The 25,099-nt window shown below is 37.4% G+C and overlaps 1 protein-coding gene and 1 pseudogene across 4 annotated transcripts in view; one reads left to right on the top strand and one right to left on the bottom strand.

Annotated features, from left to right (window-relative positions):
* ZNF609 (zinc finger protein 609) overlaps window positions 1-25,099 on the top strand; it is a 194,500-nt gene that overhangs the window by 41,133 nt on the left and 128,268 nt on the right. The window contains exon 1 of one of the 4 annotated variants that reach the window (XM_045822236.1): window positions 2,174-2,232. The exons of the other annotated variants lie outside the window; for them this stretch is intronic. The gene's annotated coding sequence lies outside the window, so the exon portion shown is untranslated. Of the gene's footprint in view, window positions 1-2,173; window positions 2,233-25,099 lie in introns of those variants that run through there. 4 annotated transcript variants of the gene reach the window in all.
* On the bottom strand, window positions 17,377-17,477 carry LOC123808996 (annotated as a pseudogene).

The following is a 25,099-nucleotide window of genomic DNA, read 5'->3' on the forward strand; positions in this document are numbered from 1 at the left end:
TCCCCAACTCCCTCTCTCCCTCCTTTATCTCTCTAAAAAATAAAAATAAACAAAAAAGAAGTATGCAATACCTGACTATTTAGTCAGGGGCCCTGATCTCTTTTTCCTTAGGTTCTCAAATTAAAAAATAACAACAGTTAACACAACAATAGCCATCTGGTGTGAATGAGTCAAAATTACACCCTTTTATTTTGTCAGATCGAGAAAAAAGATATATTTTTTGGTGTGCTGCAGAATTTTAGTAATTAGTTTATGTGTGCCATGAGAGGAAATGGGTTAAAAATTGCTGATCTAAACCATGTTTTTTAAAAATCCTATTGTTGTTTTAGCCCTGGCTGGTGTGGCTCAGTGGATTGAGTACTGGCCTGCGAACCAAAGGGCTGCTGGTTCGATTCCCAGTCAGGGCACATGCCTGGGTTGTGGGCCAGGTTCCCCAGTACGGGGCACGTGAGAGGCAACCACATATTGGTATTTCTGTCCTCTCTTTCTCCCTCCCTTCCCCTCTGTCTAAAAATAAATAAATAAAATCTTTTTAAAGAATCCTATAGTTTTAATTATTTTTTGTTATTTTTGGGACTCACTTCTACATTTATTGGTCCTGTTTTAACCAGATGGGATTATATTTAGTCATGCTAATTTAGAGAGGACTTTTTTCCCTCTTCCCCAGTAACCAGAAAAAAGTAGTCCTTTTTATATGTTCTACCATGGGCATTTGTTGCATTTTGGGCACAGCACTGGTTGTATCAAGAAAATGACTGTACTATTTGACAGTAAGGTTTTACCCATTTGAAATTGCTATTAGCTACTCCTTAGAGGTGACATTGCTGTGAATAGTATACCTTATTTGAAGACTTGGTGCCAGTGTTATACTTTCAGCTGTTCTAAGAGCTAATGGCAGCTCTTGGACAGAACATTGCAATTGCCCAATAGCACAGGTGGCAAACACAAGGCCCTCAGACCTGGCACCTTGTTTCTACCCGGCGGCAGCACTGAGCTCCTTGCCCCCTAGTTAAGGAGTAGTTACATTTATACAGTCCTAACATTACATTCGACCCTTTGAAGGCAACTGCAAGGCTGATGTGGCCCCTGGTGAAAATGAATTTGATACCTCTACCCTATACGATAGCAGAGGCAGAAGTTTTCATTTAAAGAACTAAATAAAAATGATTCTGGGTGTAGGCCAATACAGTGTCACTGAGGAAGAAAAAAAGTTACAGTTTGTCTTTCCCTGGGAGGCAGTTTGGCCAGGGAAAAACTCCCAGAAATGGAAATTCTAACCTTAGTGATTTGGGAAGCTCTGGGTTTTTACCTGCCAGCCTTTGTGAAATGTAGCTTCTTTTCAAAGTAGGGGAAAAGATGGAATAGGACATATTTAAAGGCTTAAAATAAGGTCACTTCCCAACCCTCTAATCACCCTCTTAGAACTAAGCAGATAGGTGACCTCAAATGTCACACACACAGGGAAACATTGACTGCTTACAAGTCAAGCTAGGTTATGGCCGTTCCTAACTTCCATTGAATTAGTGACCTGCAGTGGCATTCAGAGCAAAGTCTGGGAAGATAGTTGGAAAATTATGTGTGCCCCAGTGACATTTTCATGTCTGACTGAAATTTCCATATGTTTCCATTTGTTTTTATTCCCTGGTCACATTTCATCCTCCATTTCATATCAAATAACCAGAGGCAGGAGAAAAGAGCCGGGCAAACCCCACTGTGATTCTCCCCATTCCCTTACCCCCATCAAGCTTGGATGCTGGTGAAAGCTTGTTGAAATGAACTGGGAGCAGTGGGGAGTGGGTCTTGGATATAAACTTAAATGGTTTATTTTTATTTTTAACAAAAACACAAAACTCAGCACTTTCTCTACCTCCTATTTACTTGCTGTTGGCAAGAAAAAGAGCAAAAGACTGGTTTATCATCCTGTAGGGATTGTTTTGGCCAAAAATTTAAGATTAATGAAATTACGGAGTTGATAGCAAGAAATGATGTCTTTTGGTCTAAGTAATACCTCCCAGAAAACAAACTGTTTATAAAAGAAACTTGGATTTCAGTATGGTGTATTCAGTTAGTAAAAATTATCTGTTCTTAAATGTTCTTATATTGATCTTACCTGGGACTGGTTTTGTTATCCTTGCATTTATTCTGCTTATATGTTGCTGTATCTTTCAGAACCACTTCCAAAGTTCATCTTGCAGGCTACTGAATAATAAATCCAATGAGGCATACAGTCTGGTAAGAGACAGAATGGAATCAAGTAATCACATGCATATCAGTGTCATCATAAGAAATGTCCAAACTTGTAGAAAATTTTTATGAGTTTATTTGAGCCAAACTGATGACAATTGCCAGGAAGCAAAATCTCAATGGATTGTGAAAATACTCCAGAGAATGGCAGTTTTACACCTTATTTTATACATTACAATCAAAGAAGGGTGTGTAAGGAGGGTTGCATGAAATTCATTGGCAATAGATTAGGGAGGCAGGAGAAAGCAAAGTGGATCAAAGCAAATCTCATCTCTTAGATTGTGTAAAAATAAGTGAAGAGACAAATACTTTTTTTATATTGGTGGGTACAGGATGGTTAGCAATTAACATTAACAGCACATAGAGATGGTATGCAGCAGAACAAGGTAACAATGAGGAGTTCTGTGTTCTGGTGGGAGATTGTGCCTTGAGGGGTCTGTAAAAAGGGGGTTGCTCTGATGTGCAAAAAGCAGTAATAGACTCAGTTAAGATAAAGATTGATGTTTGTGGAGAAGAATGCTGGCCTAATCCTGGCCTGGTAGCTTAGTTAGGTGGAACAATATCTCAAACACCAAAAGGTTGTGGGTTCAGTCCCTGGTCAGGGGACATACCTAGGTTGCAGGTTCAATCCCCAGGTATGGGAGGCAACAAATCAATTTCTCTTTCTCTCTCTCTCAAATCAATAAATATATCCTAGGGTGAGAATTGAAAAAAAAAAAAGAAAGAGAGACACCAGCTTAGGACAAGACTTCCTGCCGTGACTTACTTTTAGTTTAGAAGTTTTAATTTCAGACCATCCTATGTGATTACTTTCAGTCTCTGAGTTTGTGAGGCTGCCATGCAGGCCTCCCCTGAGCTTGTCAGGGTTAGAATGTGGCCCCTTTTTTGTTCACATCAGGATGGGGGTCAGAAAAAAATATCCATGAAGAAGTTTGAGTAAATATCTGAAAGATGAATAGTAGTTAATTTGGAGTTAAATGAATTAAATGAAATGTCCCTTAAGGTCTGGAGCTCATAAGAGAAAACTGGAAATCTAAAAATATAGAAGTTTGCAATGTGAACAAATAAAGAGTAATTGATGCCATGGAAGTGGGTGAACTTTGCCAGAGAAACTGTGTCTTGAATGAGATGAAAAGAAGGGGGCCCAGGATTGATTCCTGAGGAATACCGAGATGGTAGCCAACCTAGATGGGACATTAGGAAGTTCTTCCCTGAGCAATGGAGAACATACAAAACTACAAGTGGGAACACATGTCCACAAAAAACATTTTAAAATTCTCTGAAAGAGCTTGCTTGGTTCTAAGGTTAGATTTGGTTTACTGTATTGAGTCATGCTTTAAGAAAAGAAAAGTTTTTTTCCCATGTTACCTATGAGCAATGAAAGAGTGATCTTGGCTTTTTATTTCAACCACTTCCTATGTTTTTTCTTCTTTTCACTCTCTCTTCCAAGACATTCTCAACTTCCATAATGGAATTAAAATGAAAGCATAGATTTTGATTAGACTTGCGTTTGAATCTCAGCACTGCAACTTCATTGATGTGGAAGCTTGCAAATTTACCTACCTTTCTGAAACTCATTTTCCTTAAACTTTGGATGGGTTAAAAGTACACTGTAAATGCATAGTGCATGGTGGTCTAGTAGTTGTGGCCAGCAACAGATGTTTGTTCTGTTTCTTTTCTCTTCTTTGCAGCTTCTCCTTTTTTTGAGGTAGATGAGTTTTTTCATCTGTGATCATTGAGGCTTTCTGTGTCCCACCTCCTTATGGCATTGTGTAACAACAGCTTTTCTGCTAGAGCAAAAGAGTTTTACATTTTAGTAGTAGAAGTCTCTTCTGGAGAGGAAGTACAAGGAGGACTTCTGGGTGGTTATAATCCAGGGTTCTCAACAATAGCACCATTGGCGTTTGGAGCTGGGTAATTCTGTGTGGTGGGGGTAGTCCTGTGTACTGTAGGATGTTTAGCATCGTCCTTTCCTTGCCCCGTTAGATGCCAGTAGAATTGTCTCCAAGTTAAGACAACCAAAAATGTCTCCAGATATTACCACATGTCCCCAAAAGGGCAAATCTCTGTTTAAGAACTGTTTGCTAGGAAAAGAAAACAAGCTTTTTTTATGTGGGTGGTACTTAGACAGCTGTGTATATGTATGAAAATTCAGTGAGTTGGACATATATGATATATGTAGTTTTCTGTCGTAAATGTTATGTTTCCACAAAAAGGTTTTTTTTAATCTTTGCCCAAGGATATGTTTATTGATTTTAGGGAGAGAGAGAGGAACACTGATCAGTTGTCTCCCGTACATGCCCCAACCAGGATTGAACCCATATCCTAGATATGTACCCTGACCAGGAATCAAACCCACAGCCTTCTGGTGTACTGGATGACACTCCAACAAGCTGAGCCACTGGCCAGGGCTCCACAAAAAATTTAAAAAACAAATTATTTTTTTTCACCTAACACATTAGAGAACCGGGCTCTAACCTGTAACTATGTCTAAGTATATCTAGGTTTTCATTCTTCTCAGTCCCTACAAGGTGCGGTGGAATTAAGGGAAGGAAGGAGACCTAGGTAGATTGGAGAGGCAGCAAAAATAGTCTGAAAATCTGTCTTCCAAATGTCTCTTTTCAACTTCTAGCCAGTAGGGTGTAGAATTCAACTTAGGAGAATTTCTATTACAAAATTTCAGAAATAAACTCTGTAGCACGTGACAGTGTAATTATCAGCAAAACAGGTATCAGGTATCTTCCTCCCTACTCTCTCTGTTATACTGTGACAGCAAAGGAGAGAATTATCTGATTTCAACCCCTTTCTTATGACCCCTTTCTTGATAGCTGTTGAAGTAACTTCTGAAAGCGTTTGCTTTTACCTTCACATAAAATCTTTCCGTCTTTCTCTACTTTGTATGGGCGGGTAGAATGTCCTTTCATGTTGGATGACATTGCCTGCTCCCAAGAATATAGTCCCTAGAAAAGTCCTCGAGTAGGAAGCAGGAGGTTAAGTAACCCACCGCAGTGTCTTGAGAGGAGTCCAAGAAAAGATCCCGTTTTGAAGTTTGAAAGATCCTATAAAGAGAGGGCAGGCCTCGGGCCAAGCAGCCTTTGAGGTGGTAACCAGCTCGTAAACAAGAACTGGCATGTGCCAACAGTGCCTCTCATTCTGGCTCAAGAGTTGGCTGAGGGGAGAAATGTGTGGAAGCCTCTGCAAGTGGAAGGATTGATGTTGGCTTTGAGTGTAGTGTGGCTGGAAGTGGAGCAGGAAGGGAGCTTGGACCTGGTCTCTGGGGTCTCGGCCCATGTACTAGGAGGAAGGATTTTGTTCCCCACTTCTATCCCCCACCCCCACCCAGTCTTTTTCTTACTTTGTTTTTGTTTTTTTCCTTTTCCTCCCTTCAAGGTACAGGAAATGGTTGGATATGTAGTGTTTTACAACTCTCACAGGGCAGCCTATTACTATTCTGATCTGCCAAGACAAAAGCCAGAGGGATTTAACTAGGTGGAATCAAGGCTCATAACTTTTATGAAAGTGCCCTAAGCAAGGTACCCTCAGTTTATTTGGGAGTGTTTAAGTTTTACTACAATCCCATCATCTCCAACATGGTTTTTTAAGTGTAGGTAGACAGCCAGGTGGCTAAACCAAGACCAGTAAGACTTGAAATTGGCAGCAGAGTGAGCCATCTGAGGACAAAAGGAGAACACTGGTATGGGAAAGAGGTGCAACTGTGGCTCAGAACCCCTGTCCTCTCATTCTGTACTGGCCCTGGCAGCTGCCAAAGCTTGCTTAATAGAGTTGTGGGCAGAGGATTATTTCTTAATCCCTGCATGGGAGTACCAACTTCAGCTGTGTTATCTAGGCTCTGAGCTTCTGGCACTTGCTGAGGCATCTGGTGACTCTAGACAAAAGCCTGTTTTGTCAGAGAAAAGATTGGGGCAAAGTACAACCATTGTTATCTCTGATGCCCTCAGAGCAAACTGTCTACTTGGCAAATGGAAATGTCTTGACCTTGTGAATTACACAACTGGTTTACTTGGTCTTATGTTTTTTGAGATTATTGTCTACTAATGAAGTTTCAGCATTCAGGTGTTGAAACCTGCTATTAATGCTTTTTAAAAACTGTTTTAAGTATCATAAAAGTGCCCTGGTTGGTGGGGCTCAGTGGATTGAGTGCTGGCCTGCAAACCAAAGGGTCACTCGTTCATTCCCACTCAGGGCACATACCTGGGTTGTGGGCCAAGTCCCCAGTGGGGGCCACGACAGAAGCAACCACACACTGATGTTTCTCTCCCTCTCCTTTCTCCCTCCCTTCTCCTCTCTCTAAAAATAAATAAATAAATAAATAAATAAATCTTTAAAAAATATCATAAAAGTAATAAGTGCTTTTTATGAAGAATTTGGAAAATGCAGATAGGTAAAAGAAACAACAGAAAAATCATATTAATTCTACCATATTCATTTTCTTAACAAAAGAATTTCTTTAATGTTGTGAAACTGGCTAAGATTATTGGTTCAGGACTGGCTTGGGCATGAGCATGAATCTCAACCCTGTTGCCTTAAATGTCTTTAATTTTTCCATTTGAGAACTGACCTGGTCTGGCCCTGCTTGTCTAGATTTTACTACATATGATGAAATCTCACCCTGGAGTATGAAACTCTATCTTCTATATTTAAGTTTTTGTAACTTGTCTTAAGCCAAGTTTTTTTTTTTTTAATAAATTTTAATTTATTTATTTTCAGACAGAGGGGAAGGATGGGAGAAAGAAAGAGAGAGAAACATCAATGTGTGGTTACCTCTCACACACTCCCTACTGGGGTATCTGGCCTGCAACCCAGGCATGTGCCCTGACTGGGAACCAAACCAGTGACCCTGTGATCAGGGCAACACTCAGTCCACTGAGCCACACCAACCAGAGTTTAAGCCAAAGTTTTATCTTCATCTGTGATTGTCTTTAGAAGTCCGGGTGTTTATTTGTTTTTTAAATTCGTGGTGATGAATAAATGTGTGTAGGGGGGATGGTTTTATTACTTTTAAAGGCTAATTGTTGACCTGCTTTAATGTTTTTGGAAAGAGGTATCTGTGGTGTCAATTAACATAACATTTTGCTTTCATTGAAAGTCTTAGAAGATTTCTTGTAGAAGAAGAAAAGGGCCGTCTTTCGTGGAATCCTGAGACAGACTGAGCCACGAGACTTTTTCTTTTCCCTTAGAGTAACATTTAGTTAAGGCAACTGCACAGAAACAAATCTTCTTTTTCAATATAATTTTCTACTGGGTTTATATTGACTAGTCTGGAACTTCGGCTTATTAGATAGTTAGATTTTCATTTAACACTTAGAGGTTTGTAATAAAGAAAATAGAAATCTTGGCTTACTAGAAAAATGTATTTTGGACTTACTTATTGTTCCCCCAAATGTTAAAAATTGTTAGGGACCACAAGAAACTGGTGTCTGAAAGCACTCCGGTATTGGCAACGTCAGGGGCAGCTATTCCCCAAAGAAACCTTCATTGACCCTGTAAACCCTTACAATCTTTTGACAGGAAAGAAATGGGGGGGAGATGCTAGCTGGGCATATTTGAATTTATATTCTCTGGAAGTATGCATTCTATACTGATAGGTTATTTTGTAGATTATCTTTTCATTTAACATGGACTCTCCATATAATAGGGGAGGAGTAGTTACCAGTCAAAATAATTACTCTAGCAGTTCTGAGACTAAACTTCAGAACTATTATCAGCACTATGGTTTGAAGAAATCAAATCAAATCAAGATTGACTACTTAATAGTAGGATTTGACTCAGAGACTGACTTAAGAATTTAAGTCTGGGAAAATCTTTCATGTGATTAACTTAAGTTTCCTGTGAATGGAAGGTTGAGAAGTGATGTCTGGTAACCTAAGTTGTGGGTAGAATTTCTGCTTTTTGCGTGTTTATAAGATATCTTTACTGTTCTGTCTTCTTTTAGTTATTGTCAAAAAGTAGAAAATAATCTGTTTCCAGATCTCGTGAAGCAGTGATACTGAGTTGGAGAATTTGGGGGGAAGAGGTGAGCTAACCAAGTTATATATGAGGAATTTTTTTACCTCTTACAAGTTTTTAACAATTAAGATACTCACATTTCCTTTTTTAAGTGTATAATTCAGTGGTTTTATAGTATATTTACAAAATTGTGCCACCATCACCATTATTTAATTCCAGAATAATTTCATCACCCCCAAAAGAAGCCTGTGGACTCATTAGCATTCTCTCTCTCTCTCTCTCTCTCACACACACACACACACACACATCCACGCGTGCACACCACTTCTTTGTCAGCCAACACTTGTTATTGTCCATTTTTTTGATAATAACCATCCTGGTGAATATAAAAGGGGTATCTCATTGTGACTTTGATTTTAATTTCCTTAATGACTAATGATTCTGAGTGTCTTTTCATGTGCTTATTGACAACTTACATTTCTTCTTCGAAGACATGTCTATTTAAATTCTTTGCCTATGTTTTAACTGGGTTGTCTTTTTATTGTTGAGTAGTAGTTGTAAAAGTCTATATATTCTGGATACTACACTCTTAAGAGATACATGATTGGCAGATGTTTTCTCCCATTTGTATGGATTGTCTTTTCACTTTCTCGATAGTGTCAATTTGAAGTACAATAGTTTTAAGTTTTGATGAAGCCTAATTTATTTTTCCTTAATTTCTGTGCTTTTGGTGTCATATTTAAAAACAAATTGCCTAATCCAAGGTCATGAAGATTTACATCTAAGAGTTTTATGGTTTTAGCTCTTACATTTAGATCTTTGATCAATTTTAATTTTTGTACGTAGTGTGAGGTAGGGATCCATTTATTCTTTTACTTGGAGATACCCACCCAGTTTTCCCAGCACCACTTGTTGAAAGGCTCTTTTTTTTTGCCATTGGATTGTCTTGACATCCTTGTAGAAAATCAACTGACTATATATAAATAAATAGGTTTTTATCTGGCCTCTCAGTTATGTTCTGCTGATCTACATGTCTGTCCTTATGACTGTATTATTGTCTTGATTTTTATAGCTTTGTGACAAGTGTTGAAATCGGGAATTGTGAGTTTTCCAACATTGTTTTTCTTTTCAAGATGAGTTGGGCTATTCTGAGTCTCTTGAATTTCCATGTAAATTTTAGGATCGGCTTGTCAATTTCTCAAAAAAACCTAGCTAGGATTTTGATAGAGATTGTTGAATCTGTTACACAATTTGGAGAGTATTGCAGTTTTAATGGTTTTAAGTTTTTCAATTCATGTATGTACATGGGTTCTCTTTCCATTTATATAGGTCTTTAATTTCTTTCAATGATGTTTTGTAGATTTCAGAGTACGAGTCTTGCACTTCTTTTGTTAAATTTATTCTTAAGCATTTTATTCTTTTAGATCTTATTGTAAGTGGAATTGTTTTCTTGTTTTCATATTTGGGTTATTTATTGCTATGTATAGACCACAGATGGTGCCAGCTGACTCCGGCCCTCCACCTTGTTTTATCCGGACCCAGAGGATGAAACAAGGGTATGTTCCACCCAGCTTCAGTACTGAGCTCTCGCTTAACTGTTAAGGAGTAGTTACATTTATACAGTCCTAAAATTACATTCGGTCCTTGGAAGACAACCCGAGGCTGATGTGGCTCCTGGCAAAAATGAGTTGGACGCCCCTGGTATAAACGTATAATTAATTTGTATTTATTGATCTTTATCTTGCATTTTTGCTGAACTTATTTATAAGCTCTAGTGGGTTTTTTTTTATTTATTCTTTAGGATTTTCTATATACAGGATCATGTCATCTGCCAATAGAGATGCTTCTACTACCTTTCCAATATAGATGTCCCTTTTTCTTTTTCTTGCCTAATTTTCTTCAGTACAGTGTTGAATAGAAGTAGCAAGAGCAGACATCCTTGGCTTGTTCCTGATTTTAGGGGGAAATTTTCATTCTTTTACTATTAAGCATGAGATTAACTTTTTTTTCCCCCCAGAGATGCCCTTTATTATATGGAGTTTGAAGGAATATTTCCACTCTTGTTTGGGACTTAAGAGTATCTTAATTATTTTTCATAACAATGTAGTCCCTGTGTGTATGTGTGTTGGGGAGATGGGGTTAGGAAAAAACCTGTGGAATGTAAAGCATACAAGATTGAAATCACCTGGATATTAGTGTTTACCACTTAAACTCCATAACTTTGGGCATTCTGTTTTATTCTCTGTGCCTCCTTCTTTCATGTTTTCTGCTCATCAGATATTTATTGAACATTCAGTTTGCTAGATACACATTAGAAGATAGAAGAGTAAAAACACTGAGGTCTTTGTCCTCAGATATCAGTTTACACTCTATACTAACAACCTCAGTTTTTTTAATCTGTGAAGTTGGAGGCATTGGACATACAGGGTCTGGCACAAATAACACCCCTTTTTATTACAAAATCTTTTATTACAGAGTCATAAGCATGTAATTCTATAACATAATAACATCACAGTCAAGCACACCGTATGACAGGTGAAATGTTCAAATTAAAACTATAAATTATTACACCCATATTATTACCCTACCAACCACACTCAAGCAGGCCTTACTTCTGCTGGACCCTGCCTTTTGATTTGTGGGTGTGTGTTAAGGCTTTGCTTATTTTCAGCGTTCCATTATGGTCTCAATGTTAAGGCTGGCCTTATTATGTAGATACCACGAGTGCTATGTAGGCACTCATATACTCAACCTCTTATACTTGTAGTTTTGAAACTACTGTAGTCATAGCAGTGACTCCCAAATGTTCATCCTCTACTCTGATCTCTTCCCTAAGTTTGACCGTGGTTTCCACCTGCCTAACAGATTTCATTGCTTGATTGTCCCAAATATAGTTCAGATTCACAATGTCCATAACAAAATTATGATTTATTTCTAAAGGAGCATCTCCTCCATGCTTTCCAATTTTAGTGGGAATTTTTTCATTTGCCCAAACTAGAAACTTCTGAGTCATTCCTGACACCTTTTCCTCACATCTTTTCCTCACTGCTCACATTAGTGTAGCACGAAGACCCTTTGAGAGACTGTTTCCTAAATTATCCCTTGTTACCTTTCCCCTTCTCTATACTTGTTCAGACACTCATCATCATTACTGGGACCAAACTCTACCTTCATTTCCTTTCTTTCCCACGTGGCACATTAATTGTCATTCAGGATCCAGCTTACATGTCACTTCCTCTTTATTGCATATTTTCTTATTTTTTCAAAGATTTTATTTATTTTTAGAGAAAGGGAGGGAGAGAGAGAGGGAGAGAAACATCAATGTGTGGTTGCCTCTCACACACAACCTGGCCCGCAACCCAGGCATATGGCCTGACTGATAATCTAACCAGTGACCCTTTGGTTTGCAGGCTGGTGCTCAGTCCACTGAGCCACACCAGCCAGGGCTCTTCATTGCATATTCTTGTTAGCCAACTCCTCAGACTTCCAAGTGAAATTAAACATCTTTCTACAGTCATGCGCAGGGATAATGACAGGGATATGTTGGGAGAAATACGTTGTAGGCAATTTTGCCATTGTTCGAACATCACAGACTATAGTTTCTCAAACGTAGATGGTATAGCCTGTTATACACCCAGGCTGTATGGGATAGCCTAGCTCCTAGGCTACAAGCCTGTACGTCATGTTAATGTACAAAACTGCATGAGATTAAATCAAGCACAAGAGAAAATGATGCAATCACGAGACACAGTAAACACAAGTTCTAAAGCTGCTGCTGGCATAACATGACATACTTTAAAGCAAAATTTTTTTTATGAGTAGAAAGACTCCACTCTAAGCTAACGACATAAAGTATAGTATAGTATAGTATAATATGTATAGTATCGTATATACATAAACTAATAACAGTTGTTACTATCATTACCAGCTATTATACTATACATAATTGTATTGTATATACATATTTTTGTAGTAGGTTTGTTACATCAACATCACCACAAACACATAAGTAATGTGTTACACTACCACTTTATGATGACTGTAACCATTAGCAATAGAAAATTTTCAGCTCCATTATAATCTTATGAGACCACCGTTGTATATGCAGTCTGTCATCAACCGAAACATCATTCTGCAGCATTTGTATTAATGTTATGGGAGTATTGAAATTTGATAGTTATTAATAGTGTAAGTTTTAGAATCATACAGACTTGAGTTAGAATCCTAGCTCTTAATAGCTGTATGACCTTAAGCATGAAGCTAATAACCACTTCATGGAGCAGAAGTGAAGATTAAGTGCAAGATTAAGTGAAGATTAACTACAGAAGTGAAGATTATAGTAATATGGCCACAATGTATTGAACATTTATTATTGGTTGAGCACTGAGCTAAGTGTAATACTTGGTCCATATTGCTCATGTAAAACAGCTCAGTGCCAGACACATAGCAGACATTTGGTAAAGTAAAGCTAGTTATTTTGTTGTCTTCATCTGGACTGACCATCTTAATGGCAAGAACTATGCCTTATTTTTGTGATCGACAGTATGGTAGTTCATCAATAAACAGTTGCTGAGTTTTAATTTATTTAGTGTGATTTGAGACATGCTAGGAGTTCTTTAAGATGACATTCCCTGCTAACTTGACTTCAGTTCCTTTGGGATTTGAAGGTTTTGAGTTTTCTATTCAAGCACACATACCCCTGGAGAGAGATAACCACTTGTGCTAGTATCAACAACTACCTCATGGGAATTAGTTGTTTACCACCTGCTTTCGAATCTGGGAAAGACCTTGCAAGGTGAGACTGAGTAGAAGAAGAAGGGAGAGGGAGAGATCGGAGTACACAGTGTCATAGGGAACAAAATTGCTACTTTCCATTTGCCTCAGAATTACTTTTTTAAAAATTTGTAATGGACATACACTACCTAATACTCATGGTCAACATTTGGTAGTCTTGGCTCCGCTGTTGCTCCATAAGGTTAGATTGTGTAAAATGGAGTCATTTTTGTTACTTGAAAGTCTGAATTGGTTAGGTTATTTAGTACGTTGTGGTATAATGGGCATGACTGCAGACTCATTCCTTGTATAGGCAGTTACTAAATATATATATATATTGAATCTGAGAGAATATTTTAAACCTGGTCCCTAATTTTGGCCAGCTGTCTTATAAATGAATGTCAGCTACCATTACCCTGTGAACTGCTGAGAGGATTGTCGAACACAAGATGAGATGCTAAGCCGGAAAGCACTGAAAAGGCTACACAAATGCAAAGTGGATTATTCCAGACTGTAATACATGACTGTGGAAAACTCACTTAACTTCCTGGGCCTCAGTTTTCTTATCCCTGAAAAAACTATTTCCAAGGCCCTGTCATTTCTACAATTCTGAGAGACTTTATTCTATTGCTCCTTCTTACTGTGTCTCTTGCTTCTACCCAGTCTCAACACACCAGCCGTAGTTCCTCTTTTAGAACTTGTGAAATCACTATTACTCAGAACCCACATTGGCCCTTCATTTCATTGAGAGAGAAAGCCATTGATTGGTCTCTAAGTTCCTACATGATCTGTACTTCTCCCTGCCATACTTCTGTGACCTCATCTCTTCATTTTCCCCTCTCACAGTCCTCTCCAGCCTTACTGGACTCTGCTGTTCCCTGATCATATCAGCCATGCTCCCCTTCCTTTGGGGTTATATAGTGAAGATTCCAGCTTCTGGCCCTCTCTTTTTACGAGCAGCATCTTCAGCTCTCTCACCTCCAAGTTTTTACTCAGAATCATCCTATTTTGAATTTGCAACTGCCTCTATACTCTTTTCCCCACTCCTTTACCCTGTCCCGTTATTATTATTATTGAGGTGTGAGAGAGAGAAAGAAACATCAGTCCATTGCTCCACTCATTCATGTATTCACTGGCCGACTCCCACATGTGTCCCAATCAGGGATCCAACCCACCACCCTGAGGCATCGGTACAGTACTCCAATCAACTGAGCTACCTGGCCAGGGCGCCATTTTTTTTCAAAGTACTAATCTTCTGATTTACTAAGTATGTGCTTAATTATTATGTTTATAATTTATTTTCTGACTCTATGTGCTAGAATGTAAGCTCTACCAAGGAAAAGGTTTTCTGGTTTGTTCACCCTTGTTTTCCAAGCACCTTTAATAGCACCTGGACCATTAAATATTTGTTAAACATACGCATGGGCAGTCTGGTGAATACTAATCTCATTTTTAGCTGGTATGAGCCATGGTTGACTCATTTATGAAATGCTGGTTTTGATCTGTGTCATTCATGTTAGAAGTTTTCCTCAGGTACCTGGTAGTCCTTGGTTATCTATCTGTTCATGCCCTTTCCTGTGCCTGGAGCACCCTAGTCCAGAGATTCTCTGTTTGACCCTTTCCAGAAAATAAATCTCTAGTTTCTAGAGTTAGGAGTGGGGAGACATCTGAATGAGTAAAGTAATTAAGGATATAATTGCTTCTTAAATATTTTTCAATCAGTCTCATTAATACTAAATCATCCGTCTCCCCACCTTGAGTTATCTGGTGTTACCAGTTCCTGAACTCTTGTGGCGAGTGGGTGGGGGGAGAGTCTGTGGTGTTGATTGGTGTGTATAGTTGGAAGTTTTCCCTTTTGTAGGTGTAGTATTCAGCATTCTTATGTTTGCTTAGTCTGTTACCATTCTTTCATTTGCTTTCTAGATTCCAAAATGTTTCGGTTGTCTCCTCCTCTTCCCTTCCTTATGGGTTTAAGTCTTTTAGAAAATATTTTATTATCATTTTAGTGTAGTTTTGTCTATTTTATTTATCACAGCTATTTTGCTGTCCATCCTTTGTCTTTTTGTTTTGTTTTGTTTTAAATTGACATTTTTATTGAGATAATTGTAGAGTCACATGCAGTTGTAAGAAATACACAGATCTCTTGTGCACTTTACCCAGTTTCCCCCAATGGTAACATTTTGCAAAATGATAGTATAACATCACTACCAGTATAGCAACATTGATACAATCTACTAAAATCATTCAAATTTGCCCAGTTTTGTATGTGTGCATGCTCTTGCAAGTGTGTGTGTGTGCACGCACACATGCGGAGTTCTTTACAATCTTATCGCATGTGTATTCACTACCACTATCAAGATTCTGAACTGTTCCATCACTACGGGGGTCCCTGTTATTGTCCTTTTCTACTAAAGCCACCCCCCACCTATATAACACCCTTTCCCCCATGAATCCCAGGCAACCACTAATCTACAACTTTGCTATATCAATGATGTTCCCTATAAAATCCTAAGTTTGTAAGTAATCTTTTGGAATTGGCTTTCTTAAGTCAGAAAGTCCATATGGCTTTTTCTGTACAATAAAAGACACATTTTTCATTTTCACCAATAACTTTATTGATTTGGATATTTTGAGTATGTCGGCTACCTCCCACTATTGGCTTCTAGTGGGTAGAGGCGGAGGATGCTGCTAAACATCTTCCAATGTATAAGACATCCCCACAGCAAAGACTTATTTGGCCAAAATGTCAGTAGTATCAAGAAACTTCACAAACCACTTTTGACACATTCAATTAGTCACACACCTTCTCCGTGCACTGCACAAATCATTTTTTGCATTTCAGTTGTGTTTTACCTTTCTTGAATCAATAAAGCGTAATATGCCTAAAATTGTTTATTTTCTTCCATCTTTAAAATTAAAACGTCTGCACAAAAATTCACCAATTTTGAAGTTTTTTTAATGCATGATGATATGACAGCTGTCACAATACAGTCTAACAAAATTGTTTAAAATGAAGTTAAAAACAACTAAGTACTACTAGAGCCATAGTCAGAAAAAAACTAAATGAACTCTTTGGCCAACCCAATAGTTCATTCCTTTTTATTGCTGAGTTTCGATGGCATGGGTGTGTATGTGGCACAGTTTGTTAGACCAATCACCAATCACACTTGAGCTGTTTCCAGTTTTGGACTATTATAAAAATAAATTGCTGTGAACATTCATATACAGGTCTTGTGCAAACATAAGTTTTCATTTCTCTGGGATAAATGCCCAAGAGTACAATTGCTGGGTCATATGGTAATTCTGTGTTGAGTGTTTTAAGAAACTGCCAAGTAATTTTCCAGAGTGGCTGTACCATTTTACATACCAACAGTGCATGAGAATCTATTTTCTTTGCATCCTTGCCAGTATTTAGTGTTATCACTATTTTTATTTTAGCCATTCTGATAGGTGTATAGTGATATCTCACGGTGGTTTTAATTTTATTTCCCAAATGACTAACATTGTTGAAGATCTTTTCATGTACTTGTCATCTGTGTACCTTCTTCAGTGAAAAGTCTCCAAATGTCTTTTGCCCATTTTCTAATTGTTTGTTTACTGTTGTTTTTGGAGTTCTTTATATATTCTAGATCCAGTCCCTTCTGAGATATATGGTTGCATGTATGTTCTACACTTAAGCTAGGGATTCTTTTTTTCCTCAGAGGCCACTCAGTTTTAAGTGAAATTGTATAGAAGGTATGAGGTTTAGATTGACACTCATTTTGTGTGTGTGTGTGTGTGCGCCTATGGATGTCCCAATTGCTCCAGCATCATTTACTGAAAGGACCTTCCTTCACTGAATTGCTTTGCACCTTTGTCAAAATCATTTGAGCACACATGTATATATCTGTTTCTGGGTTCTCTGCTCTGTTCCGTCGATCCGTGTGTCTGTCTCTCTGCCAGTACTACATTGTCTTGATTACTGCAGCTATTTAATAAGACTTAATATGGGGTGAGTGATTCTTCCCATTTTATTTTTCTTTATTAAGATTGTTTTAGTTATTCTTAGAGCAGTGCCTTTCCATATAAATTTTAGAATTAGCTTATCTATATATACAAAAAAATCTTGCTAGGATTTTGATGATTACACACGATAGAGAAAATTCCCTTTTTTTTTTTTAAGTTTACTTATGTGTTTTTAGTCTTTGTTTTTTCATTCTGGACTGTCAAGCAAGCTCTTTTGTAATTAAAGTATAGTTGACTTACAATATTAGTTTCAGTTGTACAACATAGTGACTTGACATTTATATACTTTACAAAGTGATCACCATGAAAAATCCGGTGTCCATCTGTCACCTTACTAAGTTATGTGATACTATTAACTGTATTCCCTGTGTTGTACTTTACATTCCCCAAAATATGGAATGCTTCATTAATTTGTATATCGTCCTTGTCCGAGGGCCATGCTAATCTCTGTGTCATTCCACTTTTAGTATATGTGCTGAAGTGAGTACTGTTGTTTTACATAAGTCTTACAGAAGTTTGTATTTAATGAAACCAGTTAATTTTTTTTAATTACTCCTGAATTTCATGTCTAGTTTAAAAAGAACTTCCTCACCCCAAGATTATAAAAATATTAACCTATATGTTTTTACTCTAAATATTTTGGTTTTAAGTTTGGTTTTTAAGAACCATTTGGTATTTATTTTGATATGCTATAGAAACCTCATTTTTTAAAAAATCCATTGGAGAATCATTGTCCTCTCATCATTTTGTAAATATCCTTCAAAGTTTTTCATTGATTTGAGATGGCATCTTTATCATAATTAAATTGTTATATTTATTTGGCTATGTTGCAAGTCTTTTATGTCCAGTTATGTTATATCATCATATCATACTTTTTCTTTTAAATCCTTACCTGAGGATATGTTCATTGACTTTAGAGAGAGGAAAAGGTAGAGAGGAGAGAGGGGGAAGAGAAAGGGAGAAATATCAACATGAGAAACATCGATCAGTTGCCTTCCATATGCACCCCGATGGGAATCGCACCACCAATGGTGTATGGGTTGATGCTCCAGCCAGCTGAGCCACCTGGCCAGGGCATCATGTCATACTTTTAATGAGCTGTTGTGGGCCTATGAGATACAATGTTTAGGAGCAGACACAGGATGATATAACCAAGTGAAGAGCTTAACTTGGAGGTTAGACTAGTTGAACGCTAGCTCCACCATTTACCAGTTAGATGACTTAGTGAAAATTACTTATATTCTGTGCGCCTCAGTATTGTCTGTAAAATGAGTATTATGATATTACATTATAGAGTTATTGTGAGGATTAAATGTATTAATATATGGAAAGCTCTTTTAATGCTTTGTACAATAACATAGTATGTGCCATAGAGGAGTCAGGCTGTTGTAACAAGCCAAAGTTGTCCTCATATTTTCTCTTTCTAGTCTAGCTTTAAAATGTTTCATTAGGCCCTGGCCAGGTAGCTCAGTTGGTTGGAACGTCATCCTGATATGCCAAGGTTGTAGGTTCTATCCCCAGTCAGGGCACGTGCAAGAATCAACCAATGAATGTGTAAAATAAGTGGAACAACAAATTGATGTCTATCTGTCTGTCTCTCTCTCTTGTCAATAAATAAACATTTAAAAGTGTATTTTGTTTATTTTCTATTTTATTTTTAGATAGAGGGGAAGGGAGAGAGAAAGAGAGGGACAGAAACATCAGTGTGTGGTTGCTTCTCGCACACCCTCTAAAGGGAACCTGGCCCACAACCCAGGCACTTGCCTTGGCTGGGAATCAAACCGGCAACCCTTTGGTTTGCAGGCCAGCGTTTAATCCACTGTAAGCCATACCAGCCAGGGCAATAAATAAATTTTTTTTAATGTTTTGTTATATTCTTCCCAAAATCCAATTCAACTATTGATTGGAATTACATTGACTTTATAAATTTAATTTGAGGGAGAAATGACCTTTATAATAATGTAGTAAGTTATTACACCATTCTTATATAACATCGGCTTACTACCTAACAACGTGGTATATCTATATGTCTTCACTTACTGAAGTCTAGGGTCTTGTGTTAGTTCCAGACTTAATAGGTTGAGATACTGTTTTCTATTCTTATCCAACCCAAAACAGAAGGAAATATCAGAATCTATGTAAACTTTACAGGTGTGACATTATTGGCTCATTTCTTCCCTCAGGATGACAGCCATAGAAAAACATGATGTCATGCACCGCATAATTAGATGTTGTACATACAGGTGTTTGAACCACACTGGTGGTTTAAGCAGGTTTTCTCAATGCTCTCATGTTTCTTCACCCTAAAGTGCATGAGTGTTTGAGTAAATAAAGATGAAAATCGAAGCAATGATAACCTTTGTAACAGTATTAATAAAATTCAGAATGTATGTGAGTGTGTGTGTGTGTGTGTGTGTGTGTGAATGGTGAATGAATATATTTAAATGAAATGTGCAAATGTAGTGGTTCTTTGAATTTGGCCATTGGGATTTTCATAAGGGAGCAACTCCCCACCCCCAACGCCAGATCCCTGCTCTAGGAGTGAATGCTTGTATACTCAGTTTTTTCAGTCACTATCCTCTTTCCTCTCCTCCGTCTGTCTTACCATCTGCCTGTGAACTCTAGCTAGAATTCTTGTATTTTTAGATTGTTTATTTTTAAAGGAGAAACTACTTTTGGTTGTGTATAAAAGAGCTGCTGGAAACCCAGTCTCCAACCTGCATACATCAATTTACTGTTTCAAGAAAATAGTGAAAGATTCCAGTGAAGGCTATAGGTAGGAGATTCATATATACATGCACTCAAATTATGCTTGTTCCTGTTTTTCTGATTCTTATTTTGACTAAGAAGTATTGAACTGAAAGATCATTAGAGATGCCAATCAAAATACAGCAATATATTTATACTAGTTTTCTGATTTTGGTATACGTCTGAAGTTTTTAATAATATTTTGGGAGTACAGTAATACTAAATAAAGGTAATAATTATCAGTTATGTAGAATAATATGTACTTTAAAAAAAAGAACATTTTAGCCCTGGCTGGGTAGCTCAGTTTGTTAGGGCATTGTCCTGATATGCTAAGGTTGCGGGTTTGATCCCCAGTCAGGGCACACACAAGAAGCAACCAATGAGTATGTAGATAAGTAGAGCAACAAATCGATGTTTCTCTCACACTCTCTTTCCCTCTCTCTCTTCCTCTCCCTCTCTCCTCCCCATTCTGTCTCTTTGTCTTTCTCTCTCTCTTTAAAATCAATAAATGAAAGTGAAAAAAACATTTATTATACATATAAAAGTACACTATAAGATTATAGCTTGATGAATTTTTACAATTTGAACACGCCCATGTATCCAACACCCAGATCCAGAAACAAAACATTACTAGTTCCTCTACCACTATGCTGACTTCGAACATTATACCTTAGTTTTGCCTGTTTTTAAGTTTTATATATACATTTCAGCCTGTGAGGGTCATAAACATAATTATATATCATTGTAGTTTGCTCACTCTCATTTCTCTAGTCTATTGTGAAAATATACCACAATTACTTAGCAATTCTACTGTTGATGAATATTTGAGCATTTATACTTTTAGATTACCTCTTACCCATTAAAAAAATATTGTAGGGGCTGTGGAGATTTTCTGAAATACAATACTGAGGAAATTTGGAAATTTTATTTATCATTTCTCTAGAAATTTCATAATGGTGATTTTTTATCCCTTACTTTAGAAACTTATTTGTCCACATATTTTCCAAACCTCTTACTTAAGTTATCCATTACCTCAGTTAGCTTTTGCTGTATAAAAAGCAACCCAACTTAATGGCTTAAAACAACAATTATTTACTTAGCTTTTTATAATTCTGAGGGTTAGCAGTTTAGGCTGTGTTCTACTACATGGTTCTAGTGATCTCTGCCAGACTTGGCTTACCTTGGTTGGGCCAATGGAACTACCTTCTCTGTGTGGTGGTTCCTGCTCTAGCATGCTATACAAGGGACGTCTCCCTGCCCAGGAGGAAGTGCAGGATGTGTGCCTGGCCTCTGGAAGCACAGGCAGAGAATTGCTACTACTTTGCTTCCTCCACTTTGTACTGTCCAAGGCTAAAAGCAAGTCACACAGCTAGCACAGGTGCAAGTAGTAAAAAGGTAGAATTCCATCTCTCTTTTTTAAGATTTTATTTTTGATTGCGAGGGGAGGGGGTGGCAATATAAGGGGAGTAAATGGTATTAGGAAAAAATACAATAAAGATTAAATTAAAATATTTTTATTGCTTTTATTTTTAGAGAGAGGGGAAGGGAGGGAGAAAGAGGGAGAGAAACATCAATGTGTGAGAGAAATATTGACCCATTGCCTCTCTCCACACGCCCAAACCAGGGACTGGGCCCCAACCTGGGCATGTGCCCTCATCAGGAATCAAACCTGCGACCTTTCGCTTTGTGGGAAGATGCTCAACCAGCTGAGCATGCATATCAGGACAGAATTCCATCTCTTGATGAGAGAATTGCAAATGAGTGGGTTCAGGGAGGGGAAGAATTTGTGACTTTCTTTTGCAATCTACAATATCCAGCTTTGCATTTGCTTTTAGGAAAATAAATCCCAGTGATCCAACTTAACTGACATCTTTTTGTTTTTGATATGCATTCATATAAACTTTTATTTTCACCTGTTTAAAACTGTTTGGAGTGATAAATGGAACTAGGCTTATTGCCTGTCAGGATGGTATTTTAATTTTATTTGTTGTCCTTCCTCTCCCTGTCTTTTTTTCTGTGCAGTTCATTTTGTCATTCCAGATACTTAAGAAGACCTCTTCAACAAAGCCTTTCCTGAGTTTGTGTCGTTGCACCCCGCCTGTGCCCTGGCGTCTTTACTCTGAACCCCCATGGCAATATTTAACATCCATAATTTTTTATTATATCCAGGTGTTTTCATATCTGTCTGTTTTCTCTTACTAGATTCTAAGCTTCCGTATGTATCCCCAGTGTCTGACATACAAATCTTTTAAAATGATGAATTGTGAGACAGCTTCTAGAGTTTTTTTCTTTATCAAATCTAGCTACACTATTTTAGTACAGAATTGTTTATCCCTGTACTTCTCTGCTGATAATTGGACTAGGTGACGGTTATTGTTCAGATTTAAGTTACTGAGAAAGGTTAAATATCACCATCCATATATGCAAATAATTGCTATTACTTCTTTTTGTACTACTCATGTTATTTTGATTGAATACATGTTTTTTTTTCCCTAAGATAGTGTGCTTTTATTTAGAATCTAGTATTTTATATAGATATGCCCTTAATACTTTGGAAGATAGAATAGTTCAGTATATAAAAAGAACATTTTGTCTTTTGTGGGGAGGTGGCAACAACTATCGGAGCCTCTGCCCTTTGGGGCAGTTCCTTACCACGTAAGTCCAGTGTCTGTAAAATCAGAAAACACCAGATTCTTACTTTACTAGCTCTCTTAGCAATGAGGGTTTGAGACCTTGACCCGAATTTCACCACCAGATATATCATCTCTAATATTTTCAGTCAGTTCCTCATGTCAAGGGACAGTAGAAAGCTGTTTACAGCGGTGGTGGTAACAGCACCATACTATATCAGTGTCATCAGGGGTTCAGTGATGAAGGCAGCAGTGTTATCAGACTGATAGTGTGGCATGATTTTGTTAATGGTTCTGGTTGTGTCTCTTTCTGTGCCTCCTTGTTTTCTGAGCCTAATTCTCCAGACTTCCTGGGAGTTTTTTGAGTTACCCACTAACCTTTCATCTTTTGCTTCAATCAGCCAGAGTTTAGTTTCTGTAAGCAGCCATGAACCATGAGTAATTTAGTAAGTAGTTGAATTATGAGAGTAGAAACCACAGTACATATTAAATGTTGTAACAGTGCATGCCTTGGAAAGACTTAAGTAATACAAAAGGTTTTCTTTTTTTTTTTTAATCTACTGACAAGTTTCTCTAGTAACCCAAAGAAATGAAGGAGGAAGCAGCTGCCTCACTGCCCAGATATTGATTTGTTCAGATGTTTAAATGTAAGAAATGCACATCTTACTCCGAGACAAAACTCATGAAATATTACACCTATAATACACAGAAATGTGATAACTTATTTAACATAGTTTATACGTGATTTAAAGAAAGGAAAAATCAGTGGAAGAGTTTTTGGAAACAGGTTTATTGAAGGAGTGTATTGGGCATATTAGAAGTCAAATAATGGGTAGAATTTGAATAGAAAGAAGAAATGTTTGGAAAGGTACATGCCAGTCAGGAAAATGTAATGTTAATTATTGTCACTGAGAACTCTTAATAATATTTAGATGTCCCTGCTAATTGAGCGAAAACCGAAAGGGCAAAAGGAAGGGGGGGATGTTAGGGTTATATATTTAAGTAGACCAGAAAAGTGTGTGCTTTCCCTCTGAATAATTCTCATGACTGGGTATATACATGGGGGTGTTACAAGTCTGCCTGTGAAAACTATGTGGACATTCATTTTTTTTTTTAATTTTTTGTAGACATTTATTTTTGCAGAATTTCTTGTTTTCAAATTCCCTGAAGGCTGTCAACATTTTTTAAGGGGCAGGAAGATTTAGCTGTTCTCTCTCTCTCTCTCTCTCTCTCTCTCTTTTTTTGAACTTTAAAGGATAACTGATCTATGAATAAAGTTTTGAAACTCATGCTTCCTAAAATCTGTTGATAACCAGTAATTTGTTTTTCTGTCAGCTGTCCCGAGCCTTGCTCCCATGATTATTTTGCAGACTTTATTGTAGCACTGATTTGCCTTACTCTGTTCTAATTTTTGTTTTTACATCTGATTGACAACCTCCCCTATCCCTGTCTGTGAGCTGTTTGATAAAGATAGACTCTTATTCATCTCTTCTTCTCCATGTAATTGGGCTCAATAATTTAAAAAAAAATTTAAGTGTTCTTTGAAAGGAGTTGAGAGAATTAAGATTTTTCTTTAGTTCAGTGTTATCATGGACAATAAGTATTGTATAGCTGGTCTGGTATGTATATTTGTTTTAGTTGTGTGAAAAGACTTAAGACACCTTGGTCCAGATGTGATTTGTTTTTGGATCTAGTGGTTTCTGACAGTTTACCAGCTTTGGCCTGGAACTGTGGTGTTATGCTTTTAAAATTTTTTTATTATTTATTTATTTATTTTTAAAGATTTTATTTATTTTTAGAAAGGGAAGGGAGGGAGAAAGAGAGAAACATCAATGTGTAGTTGCAGGGGGTCATGGCCTGCAACCCAGGCATGTGCCCTGATTAGGAGTCGAACCTACGATGCTTTGGTTCTCAGCCCACGCTCAATCCACTAAGCTACACCAGCCAGGGCTGCTTTTTTTTTTTTTTAATAGACTTTATTTTTTAAACTGTTTCTGGTTTACAGAAAGTTTGAGAGAATAGTACAGAGTTCTCATATATCCCACCCCTATATTCCCACATTGTTAACATCTTACTAATTAGTATGGTGCATTTGTTACTATTACTTACCCAATATAAGATGTTATTATTAACTAATTTCCATACTTTATTCAGATAGTCTTAGTTTTTGCCAAATATCCCTTTCTATTCTAGGATCCCATCCAGGAGACCACATTACATTTAGTTATCATGTCTCCTGAAACTCCTCTTCACTGTGACAGTCTTTCGGATTTTCCTTGTTTTTGATGACCTTGACAGCTTGGAGGTGTTGTGGTCAGATATTTTGTAAAATGCCCTCAAATGGTATTCATCTGATGTTTCCCCCGGGATTAGAATGTAGTTAATGGGTTTGGGGAAGAAGAACCACAGATGTAAAGTAACATTTTCACCCATTATATCAAAGATACATACAGCTTACATGATTTAGCATATTGATGTTGAACTTGATCACCTAGATAAGATAGTGTTGGTCAGGTTTTTATACTGTTAAGTTACTTGTTCCCTGTCTTTCGATACTATGTTCTGTAGGAGGAAGTCACCATGCGTAGCCCACACTCAAGGGGTGAGGAGTCAAGTGCTCTCTCTCTTTGAGATCAGATTGTCTACATAAATTATTTTGAATTCTTCTGCATGGATGATTCTGTTATGCTTTTTAATGACTCAGTTTATGGTGGTGAGGAAGGTGGAAAGCT

This window comes from Phyllostomus hastatus, unplaced genomic scaffold, assembly GCF_019186645.2.
Source record: "Phyllostomus hastatus isolate PE091 unplaced genomic scaffold, TTU_PhHast_1.1 phas_scaffold_501, whole genome shotgun sequence".
Lineage (NCBI taxonomy): Eukaryota > Metazoa > Chordata > Mammalia > Chiroptera > Phyllostomidae > Phyllostomus > Phyllostomus hastatus.